This window comes from Erinaceus europaeus, chromosome X, assembly GCF_950295315.1.
Source record: "Erinaceus europaeus chromosome X, mEriEur2.1, whole genome shotgun sequence".
Lineage (NCBI taxonomy): Eukaryota > Metazoa > Chordata > Mammalia > Eulipotyphla > Erinaceidae > Erinaceus > Erinaceus europaeus.
Window position 1 is genome coordinate 108,548,094 of NC_080185.1, and position 23,280 is coordinate 108,571,373.

A 23,280-nucleotide genomic window follows, 5' to 3' on the forward strand; every position below is an offset into this window, starting at 1 on the left:
AGTATTATAAAGAAGCAGAAAGTCTTTGATCAAAGGCAAATTCATAATGGAAAAGACTTCTAGTGAGAGAGAAATTAGAATAATTTGCTTTTCCCCCCAGTAAGTACTGAACCAGTATTTTTAACTGCTGAACGTATTAGGCTCAAAAGTATCTTTATTTTTTAATTTACCATGATGAAAATAGTGTTAAATAAGACAGTGATTCAAATTCTGATGTTGCCCTCATAGTGTCGCAAATGAGAGAATCAATGAAATAATAGTTGGGAAAGCTATTTTAAAAACAGGTATATGGGGCTGGGTGGTGACACACCCAGTTGAGCAAACACATTACAATGTGGAAGGACCCAGGTTCAATATAGAAATCCAGCTATAAGGAAGCAGTCTGTGTAGTGTGTCAGTGGGAGAGTGAGAGGGAGGGAGAAGGTGTGTGTGTGTGTGTGTGCCTGCCTATGCACATCTCCAAACACTGTCTAATCTCAGTGGCACCCACATCCCTCTACTACCATCTCCTGATAATTTTTCAGTACCACCATCCAGGTAGAGCATGGAGATAGCACTCAGTTCAGTGGGTGTAACACACAGGCTTTGGTGATATTGGGATTGACAGAGCTGACCAGAGTCTGCACAATGGCATGACTAACTGAGTTGAGTGGTTAGTCAGTGGAAAGGGGCAGTCCCCATGGCAGTAGAAGGCCTGGGTAGCCTGGTGAGGCCACAGTCCAGTTATTCCCACATCACTGAAGTCCACATAAAGCAAGTGGTACCTACATTTCTTATTCTTCTTTAGAGCACACTGTGGGTGATGCTTTGGGCTATGATTGGCCCTTCAGTACAGGGATAAAGCATATCCCTGGCCATTATGGCCAAAAGTAACCGAATATTTGGCCCAATTTCTATTTTCTTGAGGTAATGATCAGCTATTCCTGATGTTCTGGCCGTGATGGGTCCATCTCTGGTGGGGGTGAATCACCTCAATGGCCAGCCTATATATAGTTGGGCTGTTTTTCCTGGGTCCAGTGAAAGACCATAGTTCTCACATAGAAAGTTCCCCACCAGAGAGTCAGGCGGTAGCACAGTGGGGTAAGTGTAGTGGGTTAAGCACACATGGCATGAAGCCCAAGGACTGGCGTAAGGACCCTGGTTCGAGTCCCCGGCTCCGGCTCCCCACCTGCAGGGGAGTCACTTCACAAGTGGTTAAGCAGGTCTGCAAGTGTCTATCTTTTTCTCCCCCTCTCTGTCTTCCCCTCCTCTCTCCATTTCTCTCTGTCCTATCCAATAATGATGACAACAACAATAGCAATAATAACTACAACAATAAAAAACAACAAAGGCAACAAAAGGGAAAATAAATAAATAAATAAATAAATAAATAAATAAATATAAAAAAAAGAAAGTTCCCCACCGTGTCACGCTGTGATGGACTAGTCTTGTGTCCAGTAGTCATGTGATGATGTTCTCAGGTATTACTTCTTCACAAATTTTTATGCAGTGGAAGCCCCGCTCCCAGTCAGGGCCCTCATCTACCTGCTTCCTAAAGAGTTGAAGCTCTGCTGATGTGATCATCTCATTTTCTGGGATGCTGCTGAAGCTAAAGAGGAAATAAAAAGTGGAATTTTCAAAGGATCCTGGGACACTCTCTGGATATTCTTTAAGGCAGAAGATTCTCATGGTGTTGAACCAACTGGTGGGGCATCCAGGATACTTCAGACTAATGCTACAGATTTGCTCTTCTTCCTTCTCTTCCTCAGACTGGTGCCAGTAAAGGTATGCACACTGATGTAGTATTCATATAAAGTGTATATATAAGTGTGTATGTAGTATTACACATAAGTTCAAGCCCCTGGTCCCCATGTATGGGGGGGAGCTTAATAAATGGTAAATCAGTGTTGCCAGTGTCTTTCTCTCTTCTCTCTCTCTCTCTCTCTCTCCCTCTCCCTCTCCCTCTCTTTCCTTCTTTAGCAATCCGTTCCTCTCAATTTCTGTCTCTATCCAAAATAAATAAAATATTATTTTAAAAAAAGATATATTAAGCTAGAAAAATAGCTCATCACTTAAGCACACACATGTATCTTTCCATGTGTGTGCTCAGGTTTGAGACCAAACCCTATATGGGACATGACATGGCACCAGGGAAAGCTTTAGTGCTTTGATATTTCTTCCTATATCTATCTAAATAAAAACATGGCCCCAGAGCAGTGAAATTGAAAATATATGAAGTTCAAGCTCAGAAAAATGAATAATAAAAATATCAATATCATTTGGTTATGGTATCACTTAGTAAAATTTCCTAACTATCAAATGCCTGTCAGTAGGAAGTTTCCTGAGGCTTAAGCCTATCACTTGTTCAACATATAAGTAAACTATTAGATTATTTCCCACTACTCGTGTATAAGAATATTCAAGTTGCATTAAAATGTATTTAACCTTGAAAGCTTAGAAAGATTTCAGAGGCACAGAAAATATTCCTGTGTGCTATTTCATTTTGATTACTACAAAAAGGATTACTAAAACATATGTAAAAAATAAAATAAGAAAAAAGAGAGTTTTAGTAATTCTTTTTGTCCTTGATGAATAGCATAATAGTTCTATACTTTAAATGCAAGTAAGGTGAGACCAAAAAAGTTGACTAGGGCCTTATAAGGACACCTGGATAGAGTTAAGATGTAAGGTAAGCCAGACTATACAGTTTGAAGTTAATTTTTTTCATCTATATACTCAATGTCAATAACACTCTGGTCAAAGGCAACTGTTCATAAAAGCTGCTGCTTTCCTATTCTCCCCCAGAGTATTTTAATTACTAATGAGTTATTATACATATCTGTTCTAACTTTTCTGTAAGCCTTTAAAGCCTCAACATTGTAGACTGTTTGAAGAACTAGAAGAGGTATTTTTAAGTTCAAAAATATCAAAGGCAGCAGAGAATGAGTATCTCTGCACCAATAAGAAAGGGTTGAGTTTATACTGCTCAAAAAACAGTCAAAGGGGTTTGGACATCTGAACAGTTATAGAACATGATAGGTATGGTCAGAGAGTTCATATAATAAGAAAGGGTGTCCATCATATTTTTAAAAACATTTTTTATTTATTCTTGGATAGAGACAGAGAGAAAATAGAGGAAGAGATACAGAGTGAGAAAGAGAGACACCTGCAGCCCTACTTCACCACTTCTGAAGCTTTTCCCCTGCAGGAGAGGACCAGGAGCTTGAACCTGGGTCTTTTCACACTGTAATGTATGTGCTTAAACAGGTGCACCACCACCTGGCCCCTAGTGTCCATATTGACAGAGAAATTTGCTAATCTTTGTTGGGGATGTTGATTAATCCACCTTATTCTTTCTTAAAGACAGAATTATTAATTATAAAAAAAGAGATCAGCAAATGCAGTATCAGTTGGTATGACTTGAGAGAAGCATTCAGGAAAGTGAGCCCCACCCTAGATGTTCCAGGGCTGGGAGAAGTATGCGCTTTACAGAAAAAGGGAAAGGTTACTGCTCTCTTGGGGTTTAAGAAGGCAGGGAGTAGAGTCAAGATGGCGAATTTGGAGCCACAACTGCCATGAGCTCCAAGAGGCAGCTTGCAACCTGGGATCCGCTGGATAGGGTATGATACTGGGCTGTCTGTAGGAGGGTGAACATGGGCTGCTCAGAGTGACACCAAAATACAGTCCCATAACTCTCTCTCTCAAGCTGACAAATGGAGGTCAGGGGGACAAAGGAAAATCCTTGGATTATTTCTGAGCTCACCCACACACCCCAGTACCAGACAGCCCCCAGGGGCAGCACAGCCACTCCTAGCAGGCTCCCTGCTGAGCTATTTTATTTACCAAGATTCCTGGTTTACCAGGGGTGTCATTCCAAACTTCTTCCTTTAACTTCTCTTTTTTTAAGTGCCTGGAGGTCTATTTGAGTGATATAATACCTGACCAATCAGAGCCTCATCCCTGCCTGGGAAAGACTACCTGAAGGGGTTTAAAAAAAATTTTTTTTATTGGATACTTCTTACAATTGGCTGTCTTTGCTCAGACTGCCTGCAGCCAATTGAGCAGTCCAAGCTGCAGACTGACTGTTAGGGGTTTTATACTCTATTTTATTTTATTTTATTTTATTTCTACTGTTATTATAAACACATGTCCCTTTCCATCCACCTTCTTCAGGATGACCAAAATTAACTGTTGTTTTTCCATTGCTAGGTGACTGGGTGTCCCATCTATTATGAGAGTAACTTGTTTCTCTCTACCTCTTCTCTCAACTCTCCTTTTTCCCTCTTCCTAGCTAATTAAAAAAAAAAACTTTCCTTTCATTGCTCTTCTTTTTTTCTTCTTTCTTGCTTTCTTGATTTCTTTCTTCCTTTTTTTATTCTTTTCTTCCTTCCTCCTTTTGTTTTCTGAATTCACTGATACTCGCTTGTGAATTATCTTGGGGAAGAAATCTGACTCGGAGTGGTCTCTATGTGTGTGTGTGTCTTCTCTACTTCCCTTTTTTCCCTTTCTATCCCTAGAATTTATAGTGGACAGTAGATTTGCACAATTGTCTATTCTTGCTTTCCCTTTATCCTGTCTCTTTCCTTTTCTTTTGTTTGGTTGTTATTTTTTTCTTGGACTGGAGGTGTTGTTTGACTAAATGGTATTGGTCTTCTTCTAGCGTTTGCCAATGGTATTGGTTGAACTGCATCAATCTTTGCTTCAGTTACTATTGTTGTAATCTCTGAGGTTGGTGACTGCACTTATCATAAAGGTCTTTAGTATAGCGTGGCTTATACTCAAAACACAACTAAAGAACAACAGAACAAAAAAAAAAAACAAAAATTACATCAATAAAAAATGGTTAAATCAAGAGGAAATAAAACTGCTACCACAATGAATCAGGACAGGAGCCCAAAAGAAACTCCAAATCAGTCAGAAGTAACCATAGATAAGAAAAGTATGCAAGCATTAATAAACCTAATAATCACAGAAATGAAGACAACTATGGAGGAAAGATCTACCAGAATGAGGGGAAACAACAGAGGATAACCTTAAAGAAAATACTAGCTACCTTGAGGTAGTTAGAGAAATGAAAGCTGAAATAGCTGAGCTAAAAGGCCAACTAGCAGATAAAGCTAATACTATAACTGAACTGAAGAAAGAAGCTAAGGGAAGGGAAAGCAGATTAACAGAAGCAGAAAACAGAATTAGTCAGACAGAAGATGAGCTAGAGAAAACAAAGAAAGAGGTAAAAGAGCTCAAAAAGAGATTGAGAGACACTGAAAACAACAGAGACATATGGGATGATCTCAAAATGAGTAACGTTCCTATAATTGGCCTGCCAGAGGAAGAAAGAGAGGAAAGGAAAGTAAATATTCTAGAGGAAATAACGGAAGAAAACTTCCCAGACCTAAACAACAGAAAGAACATTAAGATTCAAGAGGCCCAGAGAGTGCCAAACAGAATCAAGCCAGACCTGAAGACACCAAGATACGTAATAGTTACAATGAAAAGAAGTAAGGATAAAGAAAGGATCCTAAAGGCTGCAAGAGAAAAACAGAAAGTCACATACAGGGGAAAACCCTTAAGACTATCAGTAGACTTCTCCACTTAAACTCTAAAAGCCAGAAGAGAATGGCAAGACATCTATCAGGCCCTGAATAAAAAAAGGGTTTCAATCAAGGATAATATATCCTGCTAGACTTTCATTCAAACTAGATGGAGGAATCAAAACCTTCTCATACAGACAACAGTTAAAGGAGGCAACCATCACCAAGCCTGCCCTGAAAGAGGTACTAAAAGACCTCTTATAAACAAGAATATCACCATAATACTTGCCATATATCAGAGAAAATAAAAAAATTGTTGAATAATAGCACTATAATACATTAAATCCATAATATCAATAAATGCCAATGGCTTAAATTCACCCATTAAAAGGCACAGAGTGGGAGGATGGATCAGAAAACACAACCCAACCGTATGCTGCTTGCAAGACTCCCACCTGACCCAGCAAGACAAGTAGACTTAAAGTGAAAGGATGGAAAACTATCATACAGGCTAATGGACCACAAAAAGGGGCAGAAACAGCCATTCTTATCTCTGACACCTTAGAATTTAAATTAAATAAAGTAATAAAAGATAGGCAAAGCCATTACATAATGATTAGAAGATCAATCAACCAAGAAGATTTTACAATTATTAACATCTATGCACCCAATGAGGGACCTTCTAAATACATCAAACACCTACTGAAAGAACTACAAAAATATATCAATAGTAATACAATAATAGTGGGAGATTTCAACACCCCACTGTCACACTTAGACAGATCAATGAAGCAGAGAATCAACAAAGAAACAAGAGAATTAAATGAAGAGATGGACAGACTAGACCTCCTGGATATTTTCAGAGTCCTTCACACCAAAAACTGGAATACACATTCTTTTCAAATCAACATAGTACATCCTCAAGGATAGACCACATGTTAGACCACAAAGACAGTATCAACAAATTCAAGAGCATTGAAATCATCCCAAGTATCTTCTCAGACCACAGTTGAGTAAAGCTAACATTCAACAACAAACAGAAAAATACTAAAAGTCACAGAATTTGGAAACTCAACAATATACTGCTTAAGAACCACTTCCTTAAGAATACTCCCTTCCACCTTCTATGAAACCAACATCACCCTGATACCAAAAGAAGATAGGGGCACAACAACAAAAAAAAACTACAGACCAATATCTCTGATGAACATAGATGCCAAAATATTAAACAAGATCCTGGCCAAATGGATGTCCAGAGAGGACAGGCATGGAATGTCAACCCTTCAGCCTCATTACTCGGGTGAGACCTTTCCTTTCATAGGATTCTCTAATTCCATTTCAGGTGGTTCACTTCCTAACGAAGTCCCAAAACCTAGATATAGATCAAGTCCCATGAGATAGGGCTTATATACACATATATCCATAAGTTAGGGGAAACATATATATACCATAAAGCAGTAGTACACAATAGTTTACTGTGAGTCAATAAATGAAGCAAGCAAGTAGAAAGACCTTTAAAAGACACCATAAAGTACTTACTCAAATAGTTTCTACTTAGACCTAGATACCCTCCTCACCTACTTCCTATTACACATCCCTCAGTCACTCCAAAGTTAACCTTGTCAAAGTAAGGACTACAAAAACTGGATAGGCACAAGAGACTGGCATACTTTAAGGATTAATCTTTAGTTACAACCAGGCCACCCCATCACCTAGGGCTCTCATCAGGGAGCTCTAGGGTTCCCACACAGACATGATGGACCTAGACCTGTAACAGATCCCTCTCGCTACTGTTATTTGTCATCTCTATCAGAAATAACATAATGGACACCTTCGTGGGTCCCTATAGGACTTTTCCCTCAATGGTAATAATGGTAAGGGATGTTCCATTTTCCAAAGGGAGTTTGGACAACATACTCTACCTACTACCTGAGGAAGATGGGTCCTGAAATTAGTGCAGCCTGGAATATTCCTAGCTATTACCACAGAATGTGAGTCCAGACCTACAGGGATGCAGAGGTTACATAGGCTCCTGTGCTCAATATGGGCCTCAGATCAAACAGGTGAGGTTTACAGTTGATAATATTTATATACTTTTTCCATATTTGGGAGATACTCTCTTCCCTGATCCAGCTTTCTAGCCCTTCTTCCAACTATGACATCATCTCCCCAGACAATAACCTGGGTCCTCCTGCATATTAGATGTCAGACTCGGGCAAAAACTAGTAAAGTCATGGGCCCTCTGGAATATTCCTAAAACAAACCTACTAACTTTTTCAAAAACGGAGACCCCAAATCTTCATCTGCAATATTCATGCCTTTAGGTTCATGATTAGTCAACAATTTGTTCTGCATTATATGTTAACTCTTTTTCAGCCACCAGGTTCCAGATGCCAACCAGAATTCCTTGGGCAGAGGACCCACCATGTGTTTTGGAGCCCCAGCTCCCCATAACCCTGCCCCACTAGGGAAAAAGAGACAGGCTAGGAGTTTGGATCGGCCTGTCAATGTCTGTGTTCAGAGGAGAAGCAGTGACAGAAGCCAGACCTTCCACTTTCTGTACCCCACAATGATCCTGGGTCTATGCTCCCAGAGGGATAAAGAATAGGGAAGTTATCACGGGAGGGGATTGGAGATGGAGCTTCCTGAGTGGACAATGTGTGGAATTGTATCCCTCTTATCCTATGGTCTTGTCAATGTTTCCATTATATAAATAAAAAATTAAAAAATTAGAAAAGAAAGAAATCAGAACATCACTCATATCTGATATATGATGGTACAAGCAATGGAGTACAAGATCTCTGGGGCCTCAGTATGCATATCTTGCACTGTAAGATGTTGCGTTATTTCCCCAACCCCATCTTTGAGACTCACTTCTTTTTAATTTTCCTTGGCACTATTTCCACTTCACTGGCTATACCTCCTCAGTATTTAATAATTCTTTCACTCTTGGTTGGACCTCAACAGAATAATTATCTTTTAACAAATATTTTATTTATTGATATTTGGATAGACAGAAGTTGAGAGGGGGAGGAGGAGAGAGAGATGGAGAGAGAAGGAGAGATGCCTGTAGCACTGCTTCACAGCTTGTGAAGCTCCTCACCCTGAAGGTGTGGATGGGGGGACTGACCTGCTCCCTGAGCACTGTAATGTGTGTGCTACTGGGTCAACACTGCCTAGCCACCAAAATAGAGTATCTTTAAGTTCAACACTTAATGATCAACTCTGTATTTATTCTTCCCTAAGAAGTAATTCTATAGTCCTATAGTTGTGAATGCTATCACTATTGTGACCACCTATCCTATGTACATAAAAATCCCAGATTTCTCTCCTGAGCTCCAGGCCTATAAATGCAACAATCCATTTGATATTTCTACCTGGAGATATAATATACACACAGAATCACTAAAATTAGCAATGTTTGGGGCACAAAGAACTTTTTACACCAGGCATATTAAAACATACATATTATATACTTATAAGCTTTGTGACTCTAAAGAAATTACTTATATTTGCTGTGACTCATTTTTCTTACCAGACAAAAGGCATTTGTAAGGAGAAAATTACTGTACTTGAAACATTTTAGTAGTTTCTGGCACATAGTAAGCATTCAATAAATACTGTTCTAAACAATGAATATTATACTAAAGGCTCATCATTAATTTGAAATTCTAGCCTAACAAGGCATTCTGTATTTTAATATGGCAAATTAGGATAGTCACTTAAATCTTAAGAATCTTTAAATTTATCAGTTATATTAATAAGAATTCTTGGTTGCATAGAAGTCCAATTCAAATTGTATTAGGAATACAGAAACAAATTTTTTAAGTTGGTAATTTAAAGGTCCTAAAGTCAGTTGGGTTTCAGGCTTGGGGATTTAGGGGATTAAAAATATCACCAGAAGGACCTGGGAGACAGTTTAATAGTTATGCAAAATACCTTCATGCCTAAGGCTCTAAGATCCTGTATTTAATCACCGACTCCACTATAAAGCACAGCTGAGCTCTACTAGATCCAACGCATACATGGTATTGCCATAACCTAGATGCAGAGACCAGTCATATATCAGACCTGACCACTGCCCATGGCAGCCTGATGACTGCTGAACACTTGCAACTCTAAGCTTCTTCTGGTCATTACTCAAGTCCAAACAAAGCTCCAGACCCAGATCCTCATGGAATGTCAAACATACTGAGAAGGAAGAGGGAATGAATACTGTCATTTTAAACTCTAAGACTACAAGGAACCTTCCCATTATCTTTAAAATTCTTATTACTCCTAGTCCTGGAAACTCTGAGAAGTTGTGTATATTCTCTGATGTCTCATTTTTTTAATATTTTAAATTTTATTATCTTTTATTTATTGGATAGAGATAGCCAAAAAATTGGGAGGGAGGGGGTAGATAGAGAGGGAGAGAGACAGAGAGACATCTGCAACACTGTTTCACCAATCATGAAGCTTTCCCCCTGCAAGTGGGGAGTGGGGACTTGAATCTGGGTCCTTGCACATTGTAATATGTGCACTCAATCAGGTGTGCCATCACCCGACCCCTATTCTTTGATTTCTCTTTTCCTGACCCTTTACCCTGTTATTCTGCCTTTCAGATACCAAGCAGCAAATGCTACTAGGATTCCATCCTGACCTCCCTGGCCAGATGACCTTACCAATGTATCCCAGAAACTCACATCTCCAGAGCCCTACCCCACTAGGGAAAGACAGAAACAGGCTGTGGGAATGGATCCACCTGCAAATTTCCACCTCTAGTAGAGAAGCAATTACAGACACCAGAACTCCTTCTGCACCACAAAAATAATTTTGGTCCATATTCCCAAATGGGGGAACGTATAGGGGAAGATGACCAGACGGCTCTGTACCCCAATTCCACTGGGACCCAAAATGTTTGTCACCAGGTATCTTTATTTTCATAGTATCACTGAAAGGGAAGAAAATCTGTCAAACACCAGAGGAAGTCAGGCACTTATATGAGAGAGTAGAGGAAAATAGAAGGACACTGGGAAGTAATAATATGCATAGGTGTGATTTAGAAAGGAAGTGAAGGCAGGACTGTAGAAGAAAAGGACAAAAATAATAGAGATATAGATATAGAAATACACTGTAGATATAAAGTCAAACTATATCTGTGACCTTGGGAGAACTATTGTAGTTTTTGCCAGATGGGGACACAACTCTGGTGATGAAAACAATGTGGACTTATAGCCCTGTTATCTTAAAATTTTGTAAATCACTAATAAAAAATAAAATCCTATGATAAATAAAGCTAAAGTCATTTTATAGTTTCTCTTAATTTCACTTACTGATCTATAGAATAACGTTTTGTTTATTGCCTATGCTTCAGTGCTACACACACACACACACACACACACACACACACACACAGAAACACACTAGTAATTGAGACATACCAATGAATCTCACGTGTACATCTTTGGCATGTGAGAGGAAATCTGAAAACCAAGAGAAAACCCACAGAGAGATGGGAAGACTATGCAAACTACACAGACAGTAGCCCTGGCCAAGAACAGATTTTTTTCCTTCCCCATCAATGTTACAATGAAAAGACATTGAACAAAACATTATTCGAGGACTAGCTGTACAGAAATTGAGACTAAACCTTTAGAAATTTTATAGCGATTTGACAGAGTTATTTTATGCTTGTTGAATCTAATAATTTAAAGATAAGTTTGCAGTTTGTGTACTTCTTTTCAATTATTTTATAAATTAAGTATGACTCTATTAAAAATTAACCATCTGTGAGAAATTGGTAATGACATTTTTAAGGGAATGAGCATACAAACAAAAAACCTGGTTCTCTGTTGGGAATAGTTTGAAGAGCACTAGATATTTTCCAGTACCTAGAAGGTGGTAATCTCTCACTGCCACTCTTCCACAATGCCAATTAAATTCTGATTTCATTCTCAAATTATAAATTGCAACAAATTACAGCTGAAATATGTATTTTATTACATTTTATTATTTATTTATTCCCTTTTGTTTCCCTAGTTTATTATTGTTATAGTTATTATTATTGTTGTTATTGATGTTGTTGTTGTTGGCTAGGACAGAGAGAAATGGAGAGAGGACGGGAAGACAGAGGAGGAGAGAAAGATAGACACCTGTAGACCTACTTCACCGCCTGTGAAGCGACTCCCCTGCAGGTGGGGAACCGGGGGCTCAAACCGGGATCCTTCACCAGTCCTTGTGCTTTGCGCCACCTGCGCTTAACCCACTGCACTACTGCCCTACTCCCTGAAATATGTATTTTATGTAACTAACTGTTCCTCTTAATTTACACTGAGTTTTAGCATGTGCTCTGTGAGCATTCATCTATCTAAAATTACCTATAAAATTATAAACATACTAAACATATGATATTGAGATAATTGCTGTTCCAGTTAAATCTATTTTGGAGATCTGGAGCCATATCTGTAGATTATTAATATTAATAGAGTGTAATGAAGAGAGTGCATTTGCTTTGAACTTTATCATCCTGCTGGGTGTGTTTATACCACTGTCAAAAAAAAATAAGGCAAGAGTGTCATGGATGTGATTCTGAAGGCACAGACTGTCTCCTGTGGACCCTATATTCCTCAAGTTGTCATATGGAGACTAGAAAACACCTTTAGCTTAGCATTTAAAGGGCATGCTCATCAGAGTAAGGTTGTATGTCTTATGTGGTTTCAAGTTTAAAGCACATGGGAAAGCTTGTCAACAGAAAGATGATGCAGAAGTATGCATTCAGAACCCAAAAAGGAATAACTAAGTCCTGCTGCACATTGTGGTACTGATTTCAGGTGATAATCAACGTAAGAACAATTAGTGAAAATAAAAACATTAAGCTGTTTTAGTGTTGAGCTTAAGACTTTTCAGCAATACACCTATATTTTAGCTTTTCATCAAGATATAGCTCAAATATCCCAAAGAATGTTATTACAAATGTGAAATAGATGTTTAATCATAGTTTTTAAATTATAAGTAAAAAAAAAATTAGAGAAAACTATTACTAAGTATGCTGACCACAAACAAGCATTTGCCACATTGATACATATTTGATTATTTTTTGCTTTTTTTTTTCCATAGAGGAATTTTGAGTCTTTGGTGTGTAAAAAATATATCACCTGAATAAATCAATCCTGATAGTTTCTGGATGTAGTGACTGTGGGTAGATCTTGAATTACTTGTGTTTAACAAGTATCACTGAGGGCAGGGGAGATAGCATAATGGTTATGCAAATAGATTCTCATGCCTGAGGCTCCCTAGTTCAATTTCCCACACCACTATAAATTAGAGCTGAGCAGGCACTGGAATAAATAAATAAAATGTGTCCCTGATAGGATAGCGATGAGAAGTACCATGAGTCTAGTGTCCAGGAACTAAAGTGGTTCAGCCTTCCACATTAGTATAACCTAGTCCAAGGCTCTACACTAGGCTAAGTTGCTCTGTGTAGGACATAAACAGTTTCACAAAACACTAATGTGACATAAGGTCACTCTGAGACCATAAAAAGTAGAGCTCTCCATTGTTTCTTCTTTTCTTTCAATGCAGTATAAGAGAATGAACTCGAAATTTCATCTTTTATTTTGTGGAGGGGAGAGAAAGAAAAGACACCAGAATATCACACCTTTGTGGCCAAAAATATTTTTTAGTGGCAGGGGGGTTAATGGTTTATATTAGATATAGTTGCTGATACATGTGTAAAATTTCTCATTTTTCTGCAAACCATTCTCATCCCCAGAGCTTAGGTCCTCCTCCACCATTATGCACCAGGACCTGAAAGCAGCCTCTACCCCATTCTCAAGTCTTTTACTTTGGTACAAGACACCAACAAATTTCATCTTTTATTTTGTGGAGGGGAGAGAAAGAAAAGACACCAGAATATCACTCCACCATCTTCGGAGCTCCTCTGGTGACGTCCATGGAGCTTTCATATGGTACTAAGAATTGAACCCAGGTATAGTTCATTTTACAGGTGAGCTGTCTCCCTATCTATTTTTTCTTACCAGGACACTGATCATATAGTATTAGGAGTCTATCCTTGTGATCTCATTTAACTGTAACTTCATTATAATCACTATTATAGCCCCATTTAACCTCCCTGTAGGCCCTGTCTCTTTCCAAATAGGTGGTTCAGAATTAAATAGCTGAATTTTGAGAGACATATAATCATTTCATCCAATATTTTTTTTCTTTTGTGACATCCCTATTTTTACATAGTATATCTAAAATTCACTTTGCACTGTCATTTTTTTTCTTGTCCATTTGTAAAGTCTCTTTAAATGTCTGGATATGAGTCATAGATTGGATTGACATACTATAGGTGTCTTTTTCTATTCTGCGACTTGTCTTTTCATTATTTGAAAGTATCATCCATGAATAAGTTCTCGATTTTATTAAAGCAAATTATCAATCATTTTATTAAAATGATTAGTATAAATAAAAGCTAACTGGAGTTAATTTTATGAATGATGGAGAGCAAGGTTAATTTCATTTTATCCCTATCTATATATCCATCTATATACCCAATTAACCCAAAATCATTTATTGAAAAAAAAATCCTCTCTTCACTGTTGGTGTGAGTATTTGGTGCTGACACTATAAAAAACAGCATAGACAGTCCTAAAACAAATAAAAAATGAAAAAACATTATGATCTAGTAATAGCACTCTTGGGAATTTATCCAAAAGAGATAAAAACACTAATTCAAGTTCTCACTTTCTGGTGGTCTTGTACTCCTATTTGCTTTCTATTCCAGTAAGATTGTCACAAATCTAAGTTATTACCTCTTTTTCATCTTAAAATCTACAGGAGAGTCTTCATCTCCCTGGAAGTGGGTAGGGATGAGGGGGTTGGGAGAAGAGGGGAGTGCAGAGTTTACCTAAATATACTTCCTTTAAATATTGGTCACTATTACTATTATCTGATGCCTTCTGTCATTTTCTTAATCCAACTATTCTGACACAGAAAAAAAATTCAGAGCTGGGTGATGGTGTACCAGGTTAATATTTGCATGCTACTAATGTTCAGGGACCCAGGTTGGAGCCCCCAATCCTCACCTGTAGGGGGAAAGCTTTCCAAGTGGTGAAGCTGTGTTGCAGGTGTCTTTCTCTCTCTCTCCCTCTCTCTCTCTCTCTCTCTCTCTCTCCCCCTTCCCTCTAGATTTCTGGCTGTCTCTATTCAATAAATAAATAAAGATTAATTTTTAAATGTTCTGAAATTTATGCAAATAAAGACAACATTGAGATACCACCTCACTCCTGTGAGAATGGCATACATCAAAAAGGACAGCAGCAACAAATGCTGGAGAGGCTGTGGGGACAGAGGAACCCTTTTGCACTGCTGGTGGGAATGTAAACTGGTCCAGCCTCTCTGGAGAGCAGTCTGGAGAACTCTCACAAGGCTAGACATGGACCTTCCATATCACCCAGTAATTCCTCTCCTGGGGATCTACCCCAAGGACTCCATAACACCCAACCAAAAAGATGTGTGTACTCCTATGTTCATAGTAGCACAATTCATAATAGCTAAAACCTGGAAGCAACCCAGGTGCCCAACAACAGATGAGTGGCTGAGAAAGCTGTGGTATATATTTTTTTTCTCAATTATGGTTTCAATGACCTTCATTATTCCTTAGCATTACTCTTCAAGACAGCTTTGTTAACACCAATTATTGAGTATCAGTTTTGTTAGAAATTTCTTGAAAAACTGCATAAGGGGACGAACAGTGCACTGCAGATGTAAGACTCTCTCTTATGGAATAAATATCTTTTCAAAAGTCAATGAGAGGTTTTTTGACAAGAAGTAAAGAAGGCTAAGTATGAAACACAACTACTTCCTTCCAAACTGAGAATTTTCCTTCAGAAACAATAAAATGTCATACAGATAAACAGAATATGGACTTGGGCACTTATGGGCCTTTGCTTTGAATTAGATCATCTTAAAAGTGAGTCAATCATGTTTTTTTTTACATGCTTTAAAATTTTTTATTCTGTTTTTTTACTGAATTCCTAGTAGGTTTATATGCACAATTAAAAATTTTTTTATTATATTTATTTTGTTTGATAGAAACAGCCAGGAATCAAGAGATAAGGGGGTGATAGAGAGGAAGAGAGGCAGAGAGACACCTGCAACACTACTTCACCACTTGCAAAGCTATCCCCCTGCAGGTGGGGACCAGGGACACCACCCTGGCCCCTATATGCACATTTTGATACAAATTTTCACTTCATTTTTCTCCCAAGTGGCCAAATAGTATTTTAACTTACTTTTTTATTTCTAGAATTGTTTGCCATATTCTTGGTGGTCCTCATATTTGGTATCCATCTAATGCTGGACATGTAAAAATCTTCAGACATCTATCATGGGGAGATGAGATAATGTACACCCATGTATCAACAACTGTTCTATAAACCATTAGTCCAATAAAATGATAAAAAGTGATAAAAATAAAATAAGGTATTTTTAAAGAAATAATTACTTTTTTAATATTGTGGGCTTTATCATCTTTTATTTTATAGTTGTTATGTATAAAAAGGAAACACTGACAAAAACCATAGGATAAGAGGGGTACAACTCCACACAGTTCCCACCACCAGAACTCCATATCCCATACCCTCCCCTGATAGCTTTCCTATTCTTTATCCCTCTGGGAACATGGACCATCCATGATCTGAGAACCATTTATTATAGGCTTATATAAATAAGTATCATACTATCTTCATACACTAGGTATTTTCTGTGTCACATAATTTTTAATCAATTAATTTCATTAAACATTCCACATATAAATTAACAAGCATAGTTTCCACTTCACAGATGAAGAAAATCATTTCAAATAGCAAATTGCTATTGGAAAATGGTAAAATAAACAGTCAAGATCTGAAAAAGAATGGTCTCATTTTATAGCTTTTCAATATATGAAATTTGATATTTGCCAATTATATGTCACTGAAACTTAGGTTAAGGGGTTGGGAGATAACTCAGTGAAGTGTGCACTTTAAAATGTGCAAGGGTTCAAGTCCATGACCACTGCACACCTACACAGATTTAACTTCACATTGATTAAATGCATTCAACTTTTTAATTTTATTTATAAAAAGGAAATATTGACAAAACAATGAGGTGGGGGACAGGCAGCGGCGCACCTGGTTAATGGCCCACACTACAGTGTGAAAGGAGCCAGGTTCAAGCACCTGGTCCTCACCTGCTTGGGGGAAGCTTCATGGGTAGTGAAGCAAGGCTGCAGGTGTCTCTCTGTCTCTCTCCCACCCCCTCCTATCTCAATTTCTGTCTCTATCCAATAATAAGTATATACAAAATATTTTTTAAAGTAAAAATAAAACAATGAAGTTAGCTAATAATGTATCTTTATTTTATTCCATATTCACTCTGAAACATTATAGATAACTTTAGGTAGAGATTTTGTGAATGTGTTAAAAATTATATGTGCTCTGAAATATATTCAGGTAATTTGACAGGATGATCTGTCACAAACTAATTATTATTAATTTTATTTGTATTCTATCTGAATAGCAACCATCAGGTTTACTCGCACAAACAGCTGAATCATCCACTGTAATAAAACTGTGAGAGCTTGCTATTTTACAAAGGCTGGGTTATATTAACATAATGGGCTATTATTCTCTATTGAGAATTGGCAGCTATAGTTCTATATAGCTTCAGTAATGCCAGTCACCTGCTGTATGACATTATAAGTCTAAATTCTATCTGTCCCAGCTTTGTATCAGGTAAAAAGAGTGAGAGCCTTAGCCGACATCATCTCAAAGGTCATTTATAGTTTAAAAGTTACCAATTGCTTTATATATTTATATTTACATTCACCAATGTATTATACAACTAATAATGTCCTAATTCTCTGTATGTGTTCAACTTTACCCACAGTACAGAATTCCACAAATAATGCAACCTAAGTATAAGATTCAATTTTTCATTAATTCTTCAAATGGTGTAAAAATAAGCTCAATTATAGTATGGAATGTCGTAGTAAGTCTTCAAAAACTAGGTATTAGCTAATGTTTATGGAGTAAAGTATACATCATAGACTAGAGAAGACTTGGTCTAAAGAGCTTATCACCTAAATGCGTAATACAAGATTCTCCTAATCCAATGAGGCAATTTCAAATGTCTTATAATCAAAACTAAGAAACATTAGATGTTTTAATAGCCTTATGAATTTAATAATCTTAGGAATGTCTATAATTACACATGCTAGCAGCCAAGATACCTCTCAGCCAGACTCAGTCTTTAATAGCCAGAAAGCCAGTTTGCATAGGGTTGAAAACACTTTTAAACCTTTTGGGGTGATTAGGGATAATTAAAAGTGGTTGAAAGTGTATAATACCATTTAGCAAAGCACTAAAAATTGTGCCATAAGAAATAAATCATATTAGCAAAGGTAATTCAAATACTGCATAGATTAAGATGTCAAATAAAATAACCTATATAACTTAAATCATTATTTTTTATATTTTATTACATATAACCTTTATTACTTAGGCTATTTTAGAAGGGCCTTAGTAAAGAGTATATACATATATAAATGAATATATTTATGCCATAAACACATACACACACACACACACACACACACACATGCTTAATGTGCAAAGTTATAAAGCTAGTTTACCTTCAGGGATGCTTGTTTTAATTCTATCTCATTATTTTAAGTCATTTCTGTGATACACATTATTTACACAAATATATATATATATATATATATATATATATATATATATAATCATTTAACCTATACAATTTCAGGTTCAAGAGTTAACATGTTGTTGAAATACAGTGTATACATACAAGTGTTACCCCATCACAGTAACATATTTCTGAAATCATTAGTTCATTTTTACCTAGATTTACAAAGAATATCTGCCCTGAATTGAATCACTGTCATCATTTGTGATGACTTTAGTATTTCTACTTATTATACTCAGCGAGAAATCTATATTGAATATAAAAAAAAAGTTTAAGCACTATAGGATTAAGTCATCTAACATAACCTAGAGTTTATAGATAGACAAGTGTGATTTCAGCACATTAACCATTAAGTTGTAGTTAACTGCAATTTGTAAAAGATTATAAAGAGGATTCTCAGGCTGCCTGCAACTCCTTTAACAAATACATTTATACTAGACTAAGTTATTTGTTTATGAAAATTTAAAACTAATATGACATTTTGCATGGTGATGACAAGTTGCATCATTAATCGATCCAATAAAAGGCTAATTAACATTTCCTTCTCATTGTACTGCCAAAAAAATTATCTTATCCTTTTCCTCATGATTTTTCTAAATTACAGAAACTTTAGCAAAGCATATAAATGGGTAGGACTAAATTCCTTTAAATGGTTAGGTATCATGACAGTTAAGTACCGTAAACCATTAATTCACACCAATAAAGTGACAAAAATCATAAATCACAGCAATAAAAGATAATTTAAAACCATCAAAAAAATCAGCAGACCATGTGTAGGAGTTATTCTCTAGTTTCACCCTCTCTTTTCCATACAAAATAAATTAGTATGGCCATGGAGTTAGCTCAGTGTGTTTAGAGCACAGGAATGGCAACACGAGTTTCCAGAGTCATGAGACAGCATTATGAGACCAGATAAGTATGCTCTGATCTTTCACATGAAAAAAAATCTTGATTTAGATAAAAAATTGAAAAAAAATTGCCCTGTATTTTCCTTCATTGGGGTAGGAGGGGTAGTTGGAGTCCTAGTGCAAGATGGTGAAAAGGGATCTCAGCTCTATGTGAGAGTGTTTCACAGACACTTGTGATGTAAAAATGAGAAATTACACCCATGTGACAACAAATGCACTATAACAAAGTAACCCCCAAAAAATGGTTTGGAAAAAAAAGAAAGAAAGAAATTAGCGGGTCAGTTGTGTATGGGTAACAGAAATGGCCTAAATTGAGTCTTTTAAAAGACATAGAGGATGATTTTACAGGCATTCATTGTTTTCTCACAGTCCTACATTTCACCAATAGATTTCATGTTTTCATATGCAAATATTTAGAAAGATTAAACTGTCCCTTTGTTAAAGTGTTCTCAGCATTACCTAATACTTGGCAGAGAGTGGCTCTCTGGAGAGGAAGGAAAGACAAAGGGCAGAAATAATATATTGGGGAACAGGTGATTGGTCACGCTGGTTTCAGCATATTGGTGGAGGTCATGGGAAGAAGGTAAACATGAGCTTAAGTTGAGAGCCAGAGAGTCAAAACTAAACTTCCTACTACAAAGTCATTCTTATTTACATATTTTAAGACATCTGCAGGAGGAGACTCAGGCACACTTATCAACAAGAAGCAGAACGGATTTTGTTTAATATGTAGATGTTTTAGGGATACTTAGCATCACTATAATATCTTTAACATCTATCTGTTCATTATTTGTTTTATATTTGGGTGGGATGCACATGCATTGGTTTTCAATTTTTAGAGATAATCATCCAGAAAGCTTATTTAGAAGTGGTTCTGTTAAGAGGTCTGTTATTCACACTCAATAATGAGAAATCTTTTGATTGTAAGCATCCATCCCTGGGGAAGTATCTTTTTTAAAAGAAAGAAACCATGGATCTTGGGAACAAAATGTGAGTTAAGAAATTCTTCCAGACAACATTTATCTCAGAAGATACTTCACCCACCTGAAGCCACAGTCTTTCTTAACCTTTTGCAAATGAAAAACATTACACTTAACAACACACAAAGTCAAAGGGCCAAGGACATTAGAACCATAACAGTAACAGCATTGTGTGTGTGTGTGTGTGAGAGAGAGAGACAGAGAGAGAGACACACAGAGAGAGAGGGAGAGAGAGAGAGACAGAGAGAGAGAAGAAGGAGGAGCAATTTTTAGAGGTGAAAAGAAAATATAATCTACTACAACAATAAAAACAAGGGCAACAAAAGGGAAATATATATATATATATATATATATATATATAAAATCTATCTATAACCAAACAAATAGGTGATATTTCTGACATAGTCTTTTAATTCTTAAGTCTAATAAATAAGCTGAATGGTGTGGGGTGCTATTCTGATCCCTCCATTAGTACTGAGACAGTCGTCCTCCCTGCTCTTGGAAGTGTTCACTGATGATAGCTTACAAGAAAACCCTCCCCAGGAAATATCCATAAAGAAAGAGAAAAGCTTTACTTGGGTTACATCTGAGTGATTCAATAGCATACCATTAGAGTAAGACAGAAATATCACTCTAACCCCAGAATTCCCCAAGGGTGATGAGGCTTCCCTTATGACTATGTTTGTTTAACTTCTCTCTTTGCCCCATGAGACTGCCCTCACTTTACCTCAGCTGCTGATTTTGAAGGTATTCCCTAATCAATCTCCCGACAGTAAAAGTATCTCAGAATCAGTTTCCAGGAAATGTAACCTAAGCTATATACTTTGAAACTGACCTAAAGTCACCAATGCTAAAACATACTTGGAGAATAGGTGGGCATGGATTAACAGACATCCATGTAGATGAGGATGTAAGGCTCTAGGAGAGAACTGAGCATGAGGAAGAGATAATTAGAGAGGCAACTTGAGCCAGTAGCAACTTCATAATAGTGAGGGAAAAAGGAATAATTTTCTTGAATTCATTAGTTAATTTATTTTGTTTATTTTTCTATGAGAGAGATCAAAGCACCTCTCCACTCTGGCAAATTAAATGACAAGGATCAACCCTGGGAGTTTATTCAGGCTTGCAAGTCCTATGGCTTTACCACTGAGATATCTCCTCAGCTCTATGAGAGACAATACTTCATTGTATCATGTACTTTCTCATTTCTTTATCGTAAGTAGAGAAACAAAGCAATAGTAAACTTTCAGAGGCTAAGCAGCATGAGACATGGCCATAACCTGTATATACACTGACACACTGCCAATGGAGGAAAGCCAAGAGCAAGTGGAGCAGAAATGCACCAAAGTCACTATACTGTAAAAGGCCAAAGAGTCCCTTCTCCGTAACTCAGAATATTTTAAATGATTTAGGTAAGTATTTGTTTAATTAAAAATTAGATGGCATCCCAGAAGATAGTTTAGTAGAGCACAGACTTTACCATACATGAAGATCTAGTTTCTAGTTCCCAGCTACTACATGGGAGCACCTTGCAAAGGGGACATTTTGTAGAGTATGGAATGGTTCTGTGGTATTTCTCCTCTCTCTACCTCCCTTTTTTGTTTCTTACCCTCTATCTAGAAAAAAAGGAGGGTTAAGAGTCAGTCAGGAGTGCTAGAACCACAGAGGCGTGAAGACCCAGTTGGGAGGAGGGATAAAATAATTTACAATAATACACACACACACATATATATATATATATACATATATATATATTCCTGGGTATGAACCCTGGCATCCATCTACTCACAGTATTTTATGATTGAAGAGAGTATCTACTTTAATAGCTTGGCTCAAAAACTAGTGAAACATGCATTGTATGAGAATATGACCAGATTAAAGCAGGCTGGCTTGAGTCAGAATAGTATCAAGCATGGACAATAAAATAGTATCTAGGCCAAGATAAAAATGATTTTACCTTCCATGACTGCGAGGCATATTAACTTTATCTTTATATCCTCTTGTGGAAGGTCTGGCTTCCACCTTCTGCAAGCACACAATGATCCTGGGTTCATACTCCCAGAGGTATAAAGAATAGGGAAGCTATCAAGGGAGGGGATTGGATATGGAGTTCTGGAGCTGGGCATTGTGTGCAAATGTACCCCTCTTATCTCATAGTCTTGTCAGTATTTCCATTTTATAGATAAAAATAAATTAAAAAATAAAAATAATTATAATTGTCATATAACAATCAACTTGTATGATAGATATACACACATATGCATATGCATATGTATGTGTGTTATCAGAAAGTCTATAAGTAGTTATTATGTTTATTCTGTGTAGATTTCTGTCCTGAGAAAAATAAGGAGATGCCGGGCTAGCGTGGGGGTGCCTCTTCCTGGGCACGTACTCTCTGGGTTGGAGAGAACGCGACCAGAGCCAGCCTGAGCTGCTACTCACTCAGCAACGCGAGAGAGATGACTCAGGAACAGACTCGTGGTCGTGAGGCAATTTGATTCTTTATTGTTCAGAGAGACAAGGGTTTTAAAGGTTGGACCTGGAAGTGGCAAGTCGAAAATGGAAATGGCTAGGAAAGGGGCAGAGAAAGGCAAAAGGAGCTGGAAAGGTAGGAACTTCCTTAGCAACTGTTGCGAGGGTTTTAACTGGTAGGATTAATAATACCCTTCAGACAGGGAAGGTCTTGAGGGTAGAAAGAAGATAGATCAAATGAATGGAATGGGTGGGGATCTTTCAGGCAAAACAATGATTATGTAGATAATAAGTCTGATAAGAGGAGAGGATGGATGTCCCCTCAAGTCAAGCCCTGCCAAGCTCAACCACATCCTCACAATTTTCCGACAAGGAGACAGGATGGCAGAGTAATTTAGAGCAAGAACCCTGTCTGAAGCCTAGTTTCAGTCTACTTGGTCTGCTACTTATTGGTAGTTCTGGTTCAATATGGTTTCTTTGTGAACCAATAATATCTAAACTTGGAAGCACTCAGAATGCTGAACTTAACATAGTAAAAGTAGGAAGGGCTTGCTTCCCAGCTGGGAGAAATGTGGTCAGCAGGTAAGCTCCAGCTGGCAGCCACTTCAGGGTCAGCTTCAGAAGTTGAGTGTGTGAGATAGGCAGGGATATAATGACCCTAACATTTCAGCTCAG

At 37.3% G+C, this 23,280-nt stretch overlaps 1 pseudogene; it reads right to left on the reverse strand.

The window, feature by feature from the left end:
- Positions 1–476: 476 nt before the first annotated feature.
- Positions 477–22,097, reverse strand: LOC103109725 (bone morphogenetic protein 4-like; annotated as a pseudogene).
- Positions 22,098–23,280: the final 1,183 nt, after the last annotated feature.